Here is a 17,493-nt window from a genome sequence, read left to right as displayed (position 1 = left end):
AGGAATGTGGTTATAGTCACATAAACAATCTCTTTCTTCTTCTAAAGGTTGGTTGAAGGAAGTTTCCACTGGAATTCAGACTGTCCCCTTAAGCTTTCTGTCAGATATAGTATGATATGTGTGTATGTGAGAGATAGTGGGTTCAGGTTAGGGTTAGGGTTAGGACATTCTCCAAAGTGGTGCTTTCTAGATATTTGGAGACTACAGTTCCCAAAAATATTTGAAATGGGTCTCAAGTTTCCAGCTCTGAATGTTTAGCTGGCATTTCTTGACCTTTAGCCAGACTTGTCTCTTTGGAGTTGTGATTGGTTTGCGTTTTTGGGGTTTTAGGACTTATTTGAATCTAGTTGTGATGTGTGCTAGGATGGGTTAACTCAGTGGTTTCTATGGCAACCGCACTGGGTTGTCCCTGATGCAGACACCCAGAAGGTTAATCAACAAAAAGGAGACAAAGGACTGAAATTCACTATCGCAGGAAGCATGAGATGTCCAAGGAACCACTCATGAAAGTGATAGCCGTAAATGAGAAGCATTAAAGGCTCAGCTGAAAAAGGACAATATACATGTTTTAACAATCAGGCATGTATTAATAGCTGGTTGGATAGTTTATTTTTAGTTTTCAAGGAAAAGAACTGACAAATCCTTTATGGAAGAAATTAGATGTGTTGTTCTAAGGAACATCCTTTTCTAAACAAAAAAGTACAGAACATTCTCAAGAAAGTAGAGCCATGAGCATATTTCTACCCACCAAGTAAAAGAAAAGAAAAAAATGTTTTGCTACATTTCTCCTTATTTATTTTAAGAGAGGGGGTGGGAACCAGTAAACCAGAATGCAAAGAGACCGAGCAATACAAACTGTTATTCCCTCTACAACCAAATAGGCATCAAATCTTGTCTTCATAAATCTAAGACACTGTCAGTTCTCCAGACGGGAAACACAATTCTTAAATTTTTAAATGTTTAATCCATTAAGGCGGTCTTCTTAGGTTTCTTCTTCTGACGGTTAAGCCTCTCTTCTCAGATTGTTTCCTAGGCAGCAACTTTTCCCCGCATTCCCCCAAGGTCATGCCCAACTTCCATTACAAGAGCGTGATAGGAATTTCACTTCAGTTGTGTCTGACTTTGTCAAAAGGGCTATGAATCGTGATGCTGATGTTCTCTAGATAAGGGGGGGAAAATCGATATTTAAACTCAGTACACTACAACAGAAGAGTCTGCTCCAAGACTTTTTAAAATAATGGGCTTGCAGAAAATAAACAGCGTCAGGTGGAAATATACAATTTTGTCTAGCAGCCAAAATGGGAGGGCAGGGGGCAGGATGTTAAAAAAAAGCCATTTCTTATTAATTCTTTGCATTCAGCATCTTATTTCCTCCAAACAGAACTATGGCATTTTGTCCTCATTTAAGGACCAGTTATAAACAGATCAACAATGATTGTTTTGAGAGTTTTCAACGCTATTACGCCCATCACTGAAAGCTTCTGGCTTCTGTAAAGAATAAGCCTGCTTTGAATAACTTGTTTATTTGTTTGTTTTAATAATTCACATTAACACTGCACTTCTTTTTCATTGCATAATAATCAGTTAGATCCTGTCCCTTTCTGCAGAGGTGTGTTTTCTGCAACTGCTTCCTTCTCATCTGAAAGAAATGGGGGAGATATGAAAGGGTAAAGGTCTCCCTGCACATGCGTGCTAGTCGTTTCCGACTAGCTCATCTCCATTTCAAAGCCAAAGAGCTAGCGCTTGTCCGAGGACGTCTCCGTGGTCATGTGGCCGGCATGACTAGATGCCAGAGGCGCACGGAACGCTGTTACCTTCCCACCATAGTGGTCCCTATTTTTCTACTTGCATTTTTACGTGCTTTCGAACTGCTAGGTTGGCAGAAGCTGGGACAAGTAACAGGCACTCTGTTATGCGGCACTCAGGATTCGACCCGCCTAACTGCCGACCTTCTGATCGACAAGCTCAGCATCCTAACCCACTGAGCCACCGCATCAAGGAAGGGGAGGAAGGAGGAAATTATATTAACCTTCAGTCCTCTGCCTTCCCTATTCACACCATCAAGATTGCACAGGAATGCCTTGTTTCATTCTCATTAGAAGAAGCAATCTTTCTGGTTTGGCGCATTGCAAGAATTCATCCATCATAGCTTAGTCAGGAACTAACCATTTGATGAGCCAATACGTAGCACACAGCACACCCTTCCAGTAAACATTGCAATGGCCTTTTTGCTACTGGAGAACTGAAGAAATTCTTGGATGAGAAGTGAAATGTTTCCGAGGGGGAAAACACAAACAAGAAAGTCCGCTTGCCTTTTGGAAAAGCATCTTTGGGACTACTGGAGACTTGTGCAAAAAACATCCTGGGGGAAAGCAGTTGCAAACCACTCCCACAATTTTGGGATGGGTACAGGAATTGAGTGAGACGTGAAGTCACGTTCTTGGTGAAATGGCATGTTAGTTTTCCTTCCAAATGTCTTTAGAAAAACTGGGTTTTGACCCTCTAAGCAAGCCGAAAATATGAAAGCAAGCAAGATAAAGATAATAAACTCAGAAATCTTCAGGACCTGACTTGGATACTTTCCTAGTAGGTACCTCCATAGTTGTCACCAGCTGTGTATCTGACAATTAATTTTCTTCATGTCACATTTTCTTCTCTCTTCGGTAGCAGTAAAAAAAAAAGTTATTTTTTTGGTAATCTTTCCTTTTGACTATTTGCCTCATTCTGAAGATAGGCAGTATCAAAATGACAGCAAATTAGATAAGATGTCTAATTTGCATACTTTATTCATCTTTCATTGAATTGAATTGCAATTAGACATAATTTGCAATTATGCCTGGAGTTGAATATTTTGCTTAGTGCAAAAAAAAAATAGCTTCTTCACAGCTCAACAGCAAAATTATATGGTACGCAGATGTTAAAACTTTATTGCAATTGCCCTTGATAATATCCAATATGGCAAACATATGCAGATCTTAGTATCAGAAGACAAAAACAAGGAAAAACAGGATTTTGCTCATTGTGGCTCCATTTCTCCTCCACTCCCTCCCCACCTTATGTTAAGGAATTTGTTGTGCAGAGGTCTCCTTGTGCTACCAAAGAGTTGCACAGACAAGGAAGGGCACTGAGAGCAGTAAAAGTCACACACAGAAATACACTGAGTTCTAAAAGCAAAAAGTATTTTACTTTGAGGTGTAAGAACAAAAATGCACAGTCAAAAATAAACAGTCCAAGTCATAAACAATAGCAACAGTCCAAGGAGTAATCCAAACTACAAAGTCTTCTTACCGGTCCAGAGGTCAATACACAGTTCAGGTTTACAACAGTAGTAAACCAACAGCAGAGCAAAAACAGTAATAGTAGAGATCAGTGAATTCAGAGAGAGAGAGAGAGAAGCTACGTTCCTAGCTTCCTCTTATGGCCAGGAGAACACTTACACACCCATTGGCCAATTAACAACTTAAAGACATAGCATTATGGTTAATATATTTTCAACCCAACATTGTAGGCTAACACCATAAGCCTAACATTCTCCCCTTTGGGTAGAATAATATATAACTCTTACAATCTTATGCACATTCTTTCACAATTAGCATTGTGTTTCACAGCACTTTGTACCTTCGTAAAATGGTCTGCAATATTTACATCAGATGGACAATACTCTAACTGTATTAATTTATCTTTGACACATTGTCTGACATTTAAATAACGAAGATCAGTATGTTTAGATCTTGTTCTTACTGCAGCACTATTAGCCATCTTTATCGCAGCTTGATTGTCCTCATACACAATAAATGGATCATTTACATTTAAACCCATATCTAACAATAATTGTTTGTACACTAGCAGTTCTGTACATAACACTGATAGACATGAAAATTCAGCCTCCATTGTAGATAAGCTTATGTGTTTTTGTCTAATAGACTTCCATCCAATTAAAGAATCACCCAACATTATAGCCAACCCTGAGGTAGATTTACGAGTGTTTGAATCAGAGGCAAAACTCGCATCTGCATATGCAGTAAGGATTAACTCACGATTTGGCTCTAGATATAACGAGTAGTGAATAGTCTGTTTCAAATACCTTAATACTCGTTTAGCTGATTGCCAGTGTCTAACAGTTGGATTATTGTTGTACCTAGCTAATTGGTTTACACAGTAAGAAATATCAGGTCTAGTCCAATTACTCAGATACATAAGACTTCCTATCAAAGATTGGTACATAGTCTTATCAAATACAGGACTCTCAACATTAGTGTCCTTAAAATCCATAGCCATCGGAGTTTTTGCTGGTTTACACATTTCCATATTGTATCTCTTTAATAACTGAGATATCTTACTGGCTTGCGACACCTTAAAACCCCTATTCGTTTTCACAATATCTAACCCCAAATAGTGGCTTATTTTCCCAAGATTTCTAATTGTGAATTTATTTTGCAATCTTGAAATGATAGTTTGTGCTTCTAACTCATTTTTTGTTATTATTGCAATATCATCTGTGAATAATAAGAGAAAAGATAATGCTCCGTTGTGTTCTCTTCTAAACAAACAAGGATCAGCATTACTGGCTACAAAACCTATTGCACTTAACTCATTTACTATACATTTGTTCCACTCATAGCCTGATTGTTTCAATCCATAGAGGCTTTTCTTTAATTCCCAACAATCATGGTCTCTATCACTGGTCAATCCTGGTGGTATTCTTAAATAAATAGTATGTTGCAATGGAGCATGTAGATATGCAGTTTCAACATCTACATGGTTAACCATATATTGGTTTTTAGCTGCCCATACTAAAGCTGCTCTTAAAGTAGTCGCCCTTAGACTGGGTGCAAACACTTCGTCATAATCCTCAGTAGTTTGGGCAAAACCTTGTGCAACCAAACGTGCCTTATGGGTTACAGTCCCGTCTACACCTTTCTTTAACTTATATATCCATTTACAACCTATAGCTTGCTCACCAGGTGGCAGTTTTGCTTTCACATAAACCTTAAGATCCTGCAAAGAATTCAACTCCCTGTTCATTGCAGCTTTCCATGATGCCTGTTCCTTTTCAGGATACATCCCGATCTCATCATAGTTAGAAGGCTCTACACTAACTTGACATACTATACTAGCTTCATAGCGATCAGGTGGATGTCTTATACGCATTGAACGCCAAGGAATTACAGGGCTTTGAATTTCAGACTCCTTTCCTTCCTCTGATTCCTCTATTATCTCCCCTATCTCCTCTTCATCTTTTATATTTACAGGAGATGCATTATCATTACTAGTTACGTTATCAGAGGAGTCCTCAAACACTAGAGGATCAGTATTAACAGTTACTTGCTCTAACCTATCCCAACCAACGTGCTCAAGGAATTTTGCACTAGCACTGTTATATACATTAGTTGTGCCTCGTTCCCAGAAACGATAGGATCTGTGATTACCTACGAAGTATAATTGCCTAGCCCTATGTTGGCCTTTACTCCTGAGTTGTGCAGGAATGTGGACCCAAGCTGGGGTGCCAAATGTGTGCAGGTACTCAAGGTTTGGTCTTCTACCATGCCATATTGTATATGGTATTTTACCAGTAGAAGTATTAACAACTAAATTCAGAACATGGTTTGCACATTTTGCTGCCTCCCCCCACAGTCTATCTGTTAAGCCAGAATCTCTTAACATAGTTCTCATCATGGCTTGTAACGTTTGCCCACGTCTCTCAACAAAAGCATTATGTTGAGGCCTATAAGGGGCTGAACGTTTATGCTCAATGCCAGCTGATTGTAGCATATCAACAAAACGCTTGTTTGTAAATTCAGTACCATTATCAGTAATTATGCACTGAACCTTTCTCTTTGTTTTTCTCTCCACGAACTTCAGCCAGTTTGCAAATTGTTGGAAAGTGTCTGCCTTTGACTTAAGCAGATAACAAAAACCATATCTAGAGTAGTGGTCAAGTATACTTAAAATATAACATGATCCTCCTAAACTTGGTTTCATGGGTCCAATTAAATCAGTAAACACAACTTCCAAAGGAACAGTTGTTTTGAAGCTGTTTATCCTGTGTGCAGGAGTTGCCTTACTCTTTTCCTGATTACAGGCATTGCAATTCAAATACTTACTACATGGCTTCAGTTTAACTCCCTCTACTAATTCCACTGTTTTACGTAGTGAGTTAAAGTTTACATGCCCTAACCGCCTATGCAATAAATGTATACATTCATCATGTGGCTTCTTGTTCTCACATATTGAGTTAGCTTTAACTGTACTAACCTGGTTACTTGTGAGAACGAATAAACCATTTTTCAAATTAGCAGTTACACAGGTTCCATTCCTCTCAATAGTGCATTGCTCCCCTCTGAATGTTACCACAAACCCAACCTTAACCAATTTCCTTACAGATAACAGGTTGAATCTTAGCTTAGGTATATATAACATAGGTAACTGTTCATTAATGCATGGACAATAGGAATTACCTTCACCAGAGGCCTTCATCCTCCAACCGTTTGCCAGTGAAACATATTGGTTGCTGTTTTTCATATTAACAAACCTCTCTTTCACTTTAGTAATGCATTGTGAAGCCCCACTATCAACAACCCACAATTCATTGTTTCTGGATGTTGGTTCACCAGAAATAGCCAAACCAATGCCCTTCTTAGCCTTCCCACTGCTATTCACATTCTGTTTTTTACCCTTTCTACAGAATTTGGCTATATGCCCTCTAGCCCCACAAGAATAACATTTCTTGACGTTGTAAGCAGTGGTGAATTGCTGCTCCTCTTGTGGCTGTGTCTCTCTCAGCTGGTCTCTGTCACGCCTCCTTCTGGACTCTTCCAGCAGTCTCCCAGTAATGTTAGTCAATGTCAGTTCCTCTCTGGTCAGGACTTCCAAAGAAGAAACATATCCATCATAACTCTCATCCAAAGATGACAGAATAATGTAGACCTGATGCAACTCTGAAAAAATCAGCTCCTTTTCATGAAGCTCTTGAAAAGTTGCCTTCATGTAATTTAAATGGGTCAGCATATCTCCATTCTTCTGCAAACGAGCCCTAAACAGCTTACGTGTAAGGTGTATATGTGCACCCACACTGTCACGAACATAAAGCCTTCGCAAAACATCCCAACACCTAGCAGCAGACTCCTCACCACGAATATGGACAAGCTGCTGGTCATTCAGTGTTAGTCCAATAATGCAAAGAGCTTTCTCGTTGCTACGTTTAAAGTTGTCTAACTTCTTTGCATCCTCTTCGTCATCTGGATCCCAAGCAGTAGTATCTGGTGGGTTATTTACAACAGCCCATAGTCCTTCCTTGCGCAAAAGCAAGCAGCATTTTGTGGACCAGGAAACATAGTTTGTCCCATCCAACCGGGTTATCCAGGAGATGCCTGACAACAGTTCTTGTGCCATTTTACACCAAAAAGCTAACACAAACTCAGCTAGGAATACTGTGTGTACTAACTCTCAGTACAGGCCTGGGCCCATAACCAGTGTTAAGGAATTTGTTGTGCAGAGGTCTCCTTGTGCTACCAAAGAGTTGCACAGACAAGGAAGGGCACTGAGAGCAGTAAAAGTCACACACAGAAATACACTGAGTTCTAAAAGCAAAAAGTATTTTACTTTGAGGTGTAAGAACAAAAATGCACAGTCAAAAATAAACAGTCCAAGTCATAAACAATAGCAACAGTCCAAGGAGTAATCCAAACTACAAAGTCTTCTTACCGGTCCAGAGGTCAATACACAATTCAGGTTTACAACAGTAGTAAACCAACAGCAGAGCAAAAACAGTAATAGTAGAGATCAGTGAATTCAGAGAGAGAGAGAGAAGCTACGTTCCTAGCTTCCTCTTATGGCCAGGAGAACACTTACACACCCATTGGCCAATTAACAACTTAAAGACATAGCATTATGGTTAATATATTTTCAACCCAACATTGTAGGCTAACACCATAAGCTTAACACCTTATGATCAACAACATGGATGAAAATATCCACCCAGATGTGATTGAAAATGCAGATGCTTCAAAATTTCCCAAAATGGGGTCTTTGAAGATGCATCATTTATTTCAAACATTATTACAAAGAGTGGTGCTCACAGGCTTAAGAACGTATCTTCCCAATGGCTAATTTAATAAATATAAATACATTATTGTGTTATAATTTCTTAAACATACCACAGTGGGCTGCTTCACTTGCAAAGATAAGCCATAAACCAACACTAGTGAGAATACAGAATAACAGAGTTGAAAGGGACCTTGGAGGTCTTCCATCTCTTCTTAAAAGCCTTCAGTGATGGAGCACTGGTTAATTGTTCTCACTGTTAGGATGTTTCTCCTTAGTTCTAGATTGCTTCTTGGAAGCTAGTCAAGGAGAGAAGCAACCTAGAACAAAGGAGAAACTTCTGAAGTGAACTGAAACTTCTACTGAATTGAAACAGAACAGACTTCGTTAGGGTTTTGCATGATGTGTGAAACCCAGAGCCTACTTGGACCAGAAGCTTGAAGACTGTTAACCAAGTAGGAACCTCTAGCCTGGAAGATGATGGACAGACTGAAGGGAACGTGTCTATGTCACTAAGCAAAAAGGGAATGGCTGAAGCAGCAGAAGGAATAATGAAGAAACCTTCATTACTGCTCTGTGACATCTATCATCTTGGTTGTTCGTTGTGTTAGACGGTACAGGAAAAACTTGATCGTGTCATATGGAAGAGCTCTTGGTTATGTTGACTCTAGAAGTACTCATTCTGCAGATAAGAAAGAAATTAACGCTGGAAAATATGGCTGCAAGATCACACTGTCTTTTCTCCAGAAAACACTGTAGGAAAGATGAGAACCTTTGTATGATGTCCTCATAGTGCATTTTGCAGAATCCATCACAGTCCACTGAAAATAAGGATAATTGCAAATATAAGAGGGAAGAGCTTTTGTATGTCCATTAAGAGATTCATTAATGCCATAACAAATTTGTTGGGTAATGCCCATTGTGTTCACAATGAGATTAATTAAGCAAAGCTACTGCTGGGTCACCATATTCAGAAACACACTCTAAATGCAGAAAGCTGCCTACAACCAGTCCTATTATTTGTGTATCTAGTTCAGTTGGGTCTCTTCAAAATTATAAAAAAGGGTAAAGGCTTTTTAAAGCCTGGCTCACCCTTACTGGTTCAATGGACACATCTTCCCCCCCCCCCTTGATAGCAATATAGAAATGGGTTGACATGCATGGAAAGCCAATATTCTAATCCTGAAGTATTAGTCTCACTGAAAAATTGACATTTTCCCCATTCATCTGGGTAGGAACAGCAGCAGCTGAGTTAATCCAATATGGACATCTTTCCATTCTGTTGTCCCCCAAGAGGCATTAGATTGTTTCAGGTTCTATTCACAAATGGATGTATTCTTTCATTTTCCTTAGTGCAGTCTTGACTTACTTAGACTGATCAGCACTTTGATGGCCCATCTTGACTGACTGGGAAGTGTTGCTGCCATCAACCTTCTGTTACCTGGGGCATTCAAATATGAAGGTGTAGGTGTTCCATCACTGGAAGTTTTCAAGAAGTGATTGGATAATCACTTATCCGGAATGGTATAGGGTCTCCTGTTTAAGCAGAGGGTTGGACTAGAAGATCTACAAGGTCCCTTCCAACTCTGTTATTCCATGACTTCTAGGTGGGCTTTACCTTGCAGGATTGCCCAGGTGAAGGAACATAGCTCAGACCAGTAGTAGGATTCAAATATGAGAGCAACCAGCTCTGTGTGTGGATGCCACTTCCGGAAGTCCATTCTAGGCCTGGGCAACAAAAAATTAGCTACGCAGTGGCTCAGTGGGTTAGGACGCTGAGCTTGTCGATCAGATGGTTGGCTGTTTGGCAGGTCGAATCCTGAGTGCCGCGTAGCAGAGTGAGCGCCTGTTACTCATCCTAGCTTCTGCCAACCTAGCAGTTCGAAAGCACGTAAAAATGCAAGTAGAAAAATAGGGACCACTACAGTAGGAAGGTAACAGCGTTCCGTGCGCCTTTGGCGTCTAGTCATGCCGGCCACATGACCACGGAGACGTCCTCGGACAAGCGCTGGCTCTTCGGCTTTGAAACGGAGATGAGCACCGGCCCCTAGAGTTGGAAATGACTAGCACACATGTGCGGGGGAACCTTTACCTTTACCTTTACCTCTGCCGAACTGGTGCGAAACAGCTGAATCCCATCACTGACTAGAACTCAGTCTCCTGGTGATTGGACCAAAGTCACCCAGCTGATTTTCATTCCTAGGACAGGACTAGAACCAATGGTGAAATTCAAATATGTGAACAATCGGTCCTCTGTGTGGATAACACTTCCAGAAGTCCATTCTAGGCCTGGGCAATAAAAAACTAGCTACCGGTTCCAAGTGGTGCGAATTGGCTAAATCCCACCACTAGCTAAGACTCCTGGGAACCAAATTCCATACATCCAGAAAGTATGCAATTTGGAGATGTCTCTGCATATGCTGGGATAATTTTGACACTGCCAGATCTAGGCAGAGCGATGCCAATGTAAAATGAAGACTGTGAAAGCCATCTACCCAAAGTTTTTGACTTACTATTGCAGTCGAGTCCAAAGTTTCTGTCGCCAAGCGAGGCAGTTGTTAGGTAACTTTGCCCCATTTTATGACCTTTCTTGCCAGAGTTATTAAGTGAATCACTGCATTGTTAAGTTAGCAACACGCTTGTTAAGTGAATCTGAATTTCCCAGTGACTTTGCTCGTCAGGAGGTTACAGAAGGTGATCACATAACACCGGGACACTACAACCTTCATAAATGTGAAGTCAAGCATCTGAATTTTGATCATGTGACCGTGTGGCTGATGAGACAGTTGTTAAGTGGGAAAAATGGTCATCAGTCACTGTTTTCCAGTGCCACTGTAACTTCAGTCACTAAACGAATGATTGTTAAGTGGAGGATTTACCTGTATGAATGTAACTATATGGTGCCCGGAATACTGTCACGTGAAAACTGGCAGAGGCAAAACAAGTAAGAACCAGTTTGGTGTAATGCTTCAGATGTTGCCTTAGAAATCAGGATATCCTGAACTTGGGGGCAAAATGAAGACATGGAAGGAAATGCCAGAAGGATATGAAAGAAAAAGGTTTTGCCAAGGCATGTTTCTGCCATGCTTGGGTGCAAGAAGAAATGGTGCATAGAAACCTCTTATTTAAAGCAGAAGGTAAGATTAATTACAGCAGTGATGACAATTGAAGATATTATTTTACTGCATATATTATAATAGCAAGTACATTGGTAAACCAGTGAAGAATAATAAGTAAAAAATCTGAGGTAGACTTTTCTCTTTTCTTGCTTAATTTGTATCTTCAGTTTGCATTTTTTTTAAATTTTAGATTCTTTTTTGTAAGCTTAAAGATCATTTTGTTACGAGAAAGATGTTTTAAGAAATAAAAAGGTGAGATTAATCATTTGAGAGGAAAGCTCACTTTGCATTGAACATTCCTCTAGGTGTAAACAAACTATTAAAAGTGAATTAAAAATGAAAGTAGTTTGGATGTACCTGAGGCTTTCAAACAGAAATCTAGCAGGAAACGTTATATATAAAGCATATTTTGAATGGAGACACAAATTTAGAGAGGCTATATCAAGATAAATAACAAATATTGTATGATTTTAAAGATATTAATTTGTGGATTTGACCAAACCCAGTCTTTGTACTCCCTATACCATAGTAACAGTCTCTGTTAGCTTCCCAGCTGCTCACAAAATAAGAGCAGAACGCTGAAATGTCCACATCAAATAACCGACAGATCAAAGCTAACTTACAGCATTAATAATACTGAATATTTATTGAACGAATTCAATGAAATGCAGAAAAGTCTCTCTAGGGTATTCAAGACAGCACTATTCAAATTAGCATCACCAGAAATGCAAATCAAATGTGGCATTTGGAAAACTTATGACCCCCAATGGGACTGCTATTTTTTTCAAGTTAATTTGCATCTAGTTTCTCTACCCAACTTTTTCAGACCGATCAGTCCAAACATGCCTCCAAGTCACATTTCCTACAATGTAGAATTTAATTTCAATTAAAGGCCTTAATGCCTAGCTAGCTGACAGCATCTACATCACCTTATCCAATGTTAAAAACCTAAGTAGAGCTCTGATTGGAAACGTTTGGATATACATTATCCCATTATATGTGGGCAAGCATTGCTGAATAACATTGTCCAGCACCAGAGAAATTAGGAGATTCAGGCAATTCAAATGAGTATAAAGTTGTATTGCAAGCTTAAGCTCTCTAAAAGAATCTGACCAACTAGCAGTCAAGGGAAATAAGCAGGAGATAAGAGAGGCATTCATGGTGGACTGGGCTTAAGATATCTTGCAGGCACACAGGGACTCGTGACTTATGACACGTTTGACCCATCCCTCAGGCTCAACCTGATCATCTCCTACAAATATAGTGTCTTAACCTACAGTTGTGTCTAATCAAACTCAGCTTCCATAAGTGGACTTCTTGGATGATAGCATACCAGGATTGTAGGCTAGACTGAATAGCAAAAAAATAAAATAAAACCTAGATGAGGGATTTGGCAAACCATTTTCATCCTGTTGCCAAGAAAACTACATTAAGTCCCACACAATCGAGCTCGTCGGAGGCGTAGCTTAACTTTCTTAATGGAATACATCTGGTATTTTTTGCCTTTCTTCTTGATACTATCTTTCTGCCTTATCTCTTTTTAAAAAAAATTAAATCTGCAACAAATGCTGGGAAAGTAATATCCCCTCTTTTGCTCCTCCAGATTTTCTGGGTCAGCCTTTTTAACTATTTCCCAGAGGAATGAAATTAAATAACATCTATTTGTTTCTCACAAAACTATATTTTTTCTTCTGCCTCAAAGATAGTATTCACAGACTCCATTTAACCTGGCATGCAGGAGTCAAGTAGTGTTATTGATATGACATTTCTCATCATCATCTGATGCCTACATACATTTCTGTTTCATCTCCTGATAACTAAGATGGAATTGCACTGGAGTTAGAAGGCTCCTACATGAGCTTTTACTCTATCTTGCTCTGCCCACTTTATTTGTCGGTTTATTAGTTTTATCTGTTGCATTTCTCCCAGAGATGCTTTTCCAAAAGGCAACTGGACTTTGTTTTTCCTTGAAGACATTTTGCTTCTCATCCCAAGAAGTTTCTTTCAAAAGGCAACTGGACCTTGTTTTTCCTTGAAGACATTTTGCTTCTCATCCAAGAAATTTCTTTAGTTCAGAACTGAAGAAGCTTCTTGAATGAGAAGTGAAACATCTTCAAGGGAAAACCAAGAAAGACTAGTTGCCTTTTGAAAAAAAAGCATCTTTGGAACAATAATGACCTGGATGATTGAGGATCTCCATAGACATGTTGCATTTCTCTTTTCCTCTTCAAGAAAGCAAAAGGATTCCTACCTACAGTTATAGCAAGTATTCTAAGTTTAGTTTTGTACTGAATGAACATGGAATAGTCCCCAAAGCCAATCTGCCTTTGCAATTAATCAAAGAGTAAAAGACTCCTGGCTGAATTACTGAAGTTCAAAAGATGGCTCCTTCTTCCTGACCAAAGACAATCATTCCACAATCTTAATCTCTCCAGTTGTATTAATTTTGTTAAGGCAGGGCACTGGCCATCTCCCAGCCAACAGACAGAGGGTCTCTTCTGGGTCTCCCATTGTTAAAATAGGACACCAAGAACTTGTTTGCAGGTGATGGTGGAAAACAGTTTCTAAGCATACATCTAGGCAAACCACTAGATGGAAGCACAGAGATACCACAAACTCTTTGTTGCCATCTAGTGGTCTTATCGAGTTTTTTTTTTAAAAAAAAATCACAGTCCTCCTTGCCTTCATACTGGTACAACTTGCTAGCCTTGTTCCAAGACTTTGATCCACCAGTTCCGCTATTTGTCACTGACAGTGACTGTTGCACGCAAGCTCTGGGCAGAACAGATCTGTTCTCCCCAATGTAGCCATGACTAATGCTGGCATAAGGAGTCCCCATCTGCAAAGCGCCCCTTCGGCCCCAGCGAGCACTCCTTAATAGTTCCCCCTGCAGCTCTCAGCCATCGGCTAGATAAAATCCCATTAAGAGGTAAAAATTTGTTCTGCTGTTTCACGGCAGGAAAGCAGGGATGTTAATAACTCAGCACAAATTGACAGTCATTATTGTCCCCAGCAGCAGGTGGGTAGCAAATCATTAAGATTTTGTGAATTATTTTTCTTCCTGGATGTAGCATTCCATCAGAACTGAAAAGTATATTATTCACTTGGCAAAATTTCGTAAGCTCAAACAATCAGATTCCGGTAACCTTTCTTCTATGACAAAAAGGAATACACAAAGTCTAAGGCTCTAAGTAGGGTGGAGCAACTAAGCAACTCATTCTCTTCTTTTGGTTGCTTTCCATTTCAAATTAGCTTTACACCCTTTGAGAAATGGAACAAATGAAAGGGAAAGGATCACGCAATATTGAATCTGCCTTTTTTTTATTATATAGGCTTTTCTGCACTGGAACTCCCTTGCTTGGAGGCAGCTTCGACTTCAAAAGAAATACAGCTTGGAGGGGGGAAAAAACAACCCTTACTTTTTTGCAGATCACATATACGTAGTCCTTGACTTACGACCGTAATTGAGCGTTAAGTATTTAAGTGAGTCATCACATGACCAATCCAATTTTCTGATTTTGTGTGTGTGTGTGTATGTTGGTTTTTAAGCAAATGCTGCAGTCATTAATAAATATCAGTCATTAAGCAAACCCATTGTCAGCAATGGGTGGGGGTTTTTGCCCAAAACCAAAGGTAAACATGAATTTTGGGCAAAAGAATTCATAAATTCTGAAAACAGCCATAAATGCAGAGCACTGCTAAGCACCCAAAATGCAATCCCATGAGAGTATGAAGTTGGGACTTCAAATCTGGATCATAAGTAGACCTTTTGGGGGAGTTTCTCATAACTTCAAACATTTGCTAAGTGACTGGTTGTTAAATGAGGACAACTTATATGCATCCGAGATAAAATAACTACTGCTAAATAGTCATGGGGGGGTGGGTTACAGAACTGTTTAATCTTTTTGTTTGTTTGAGTCTGATGGCTTATCCAAAGCAACTTTCATAAGATATGGTTGCAACTGAGAGGTCCAATAGATACTATTCATGTCCCAAGAAAGTCCCCAGCTCAATACTGGCATCTCCAAATGAAGAATTTAGGTCCCAGCCGACTTTGGCTGAACCTGAAAGAGCTAATCAGAATTACCTCTTGGTTAGAACTCTGGTGAGAGATCACAAGGATAGGACATTAGATGGATTCTGAAAAAAAAGAAAGCAACTGTAAAACACTTCTGAGAAAGTAGCACTTCCATCTGCATGTGGTCACCATTTATTTATTTAATTGATTTTATATACCGCCCTATTCCTGAAGGACTCAGGGCAGATTACAGGGCGAGTTAAAACAATACAAATAAGTACACTTTAAAATAGAATTAAATAAGACTAGCCCACAATTAAACAAATTAAATTAAAATTAAAATTAAAAATAAAATTAAAATTAAAATTAAAATTAAAATAATTAAAATTAAAATTAATTAAAATTAAAATTAAAATTAAAATTAAAATTAAAATTAAAATTAAAATTAAAATTAAAATTAAAATTAAAATTAAATCCCCCTCAGTCCAGGCCAGCAAGATCAAACAACCAAATTTTAAGGTCCTGGCGAAACGAGCGAAGGTCCGGGGCAGTCCGAAGTTCTACCGGCAGTTCATTCCATAGGGCATGAGAATGCCCTCCCCCTTGGAACCAATCCGTCGGCATTCCCTAACCGGCGGAACCCTAAGGAGGCCCTCCCTTTGGGAGCGCACAGGACGCTGGGAGGCTGATGCTGGCAGCAGGTGCTCCCTGAGATAATCCGGACCCATGCCATTTAGGGCTTTATAGGTCATCACCAGTACCTTGAATCTCACCCGGAGGAACCAATCTTTCCAAACTTGGGCATCCACAAATGTTTTGGACCATAATTTTCATCTTCTCCAAAGACCTGAAGGCAGAACGAGGAGCAACAGATGGAAACAAATCAAAGAGAGAACCAACCTACAAACAAGGAGAAATTTCTTGACAGTGAGAACAATCGATCAGTGGAATAGCTTGCCTTCAGAAGTTGTGGCCGGAGGTTTTAAAGAAGAGATTGGACAACCGCTTGTCTGAAATAGTACAGGGTTTTCTGCTTGAGCAAGGGTTGGAATAGAAGGCTTTCAGGGCCCCTTCCAATTCTGTGGTCTTCCCGCTGCTGCTGAGGATGACTGAAAGCCAACAAACCTAACATCATTTAAAAAGAAAAGTGTTTTGACTGTTCACACAATACAGTGAGCAGAGTAGAGAACTTACAGCTTTCCAGATATTACTGAATTTCAACTAGCAACAGAATGATAGTCGCATGTCAAAAAGTCAGGGGTGCTGGCAGTTGGAATTCAATAACCTTTACGTTCCTCAGATTCCCAATCTCTGCAACCATAGTTTCTGCACCAGACAAAGCCAAAGTCCATTTTATAGATGAATAAAACAATCATGGCTAATTTAGTCAGCTTCTGCTTCAGATGCTTTCCCCTTTCTACCTGCTGTTCCATTCCTCCCTTAGAATTGGCTATAGACTAAAATAAGAACTAGAACACATCAGAAGTCAGGAAATTACAAAACCATGCATCCCCATTCTCACATGACATGAAATTACAACTGCCCATAGTTTAATTGCAGAATTAAATAGCAGTTTAGTGTCCTAAAACTAGTCCATCTTTTTTTTACTGTCCCATTCACATATTCCCACCAAGCCCCAAACCAAACCAATCACATTAAGATTTGGTGAAATATCTGAACCCAGTACCGTATACTAACTGGTTGCTTGTAGAACGCATCATGTGTGGTATTCCCACATTATGATGGAGGTCCTTTTTGCTGGCATGAATATTCAACTACTCCTTGGAAATGGTACCACAGTCCACTGGGATGAAGAAAGCTGGAGAAGGATGCATGCTTAATTACAGATACCATGCTGAAGAACTTTGCAGGGAAAGGAAGGGGGGGAGGGATTAATTAGCAAAATGGGCCACTTCATTCAATTAGTCCCAATAAAGATCATCTCTCAAGCACTTGGTACCCATGACAGGTCTCAGGAAACATGTTGCATAAATTGAATTAAGTGCATCAGCACCCTTGACAGTTATTTCAACACATGAGAAAACTCAAGAGTCTTCAGCCTTGGTCCACTGAGTACAAACACAACTTTAAGAGAAAACCAGAGTGATAAACACAAATTTCAACAGTTCTTCCAGTCTTGTTTTGTTTTCCCGCAGCCAAAATCCACTGAAGCAACAGTGGAGGAAACATGAGGTGTCATCACGGGATTCTGCTAATGTCCAGGGTGCTCAGTCGACTCTTGTGCCTGCGTATCACTTACGATGAGCATCTGTCTAGAAGAGAAGTACTACTTGTCTGTCAAAAAATCTGTCT

The 17,493-nt window shown here is 39.6% G+C and overlaps 1 long non-coding RNA gene across 6 annotated transcripts in view; it reads right to left on the bottom strand.

The window, feature by feature from the left end:
• Positions 1-814: 814 nt before the first annotated feature.
• The window catches only part of LOC308671703, a 25,186-nt gene continuing 8,507 nt past the window's right edge, over positions 815-17,493 (bottom strand). For 2 of the 6 annotated variants that reach the window (XR_014027273.1, XR_014027275.1), the window contains 3 exons: positions 16,139-16,289; positions 15,942-16,027; positions 15,052-15,302 (listed from right to left, as the gene is read on the bottom strand). This is a non-coding gene — a long non-coding RNA (uncharacterized lncRNA). Of the gene's footprint in view, positions 1,160-15,051; positions 15,303-15,941; positions 16,028-16,138; positions 16,306-16,374; positions 16,507-16,867; positions 17,310-17,493 lie in introns of those variants that run through there. The other 4 variants (XR_014027276.1, XR_014027277.1, XR_014027278.1 and 1 more) reach the window with 4 other exon arrangements.

This window comes from Vipera berus (genome assembly GCF_964194415.1).
Source record: "Vipera berus genome assembly, chromosome: 8".
In the NCBI taxonomy this organism is placed as follows: domain Eukaryota; kingdom Metazoa; phylum Chordata; class Lepidosauria; order Squamata; family Viperidae; genus Vipera; species Vipera berus.
Note: the sequence above shows the minus strand (reverse complement) of the source record. Positions and strands in the feature narration are given on the sequence as shown.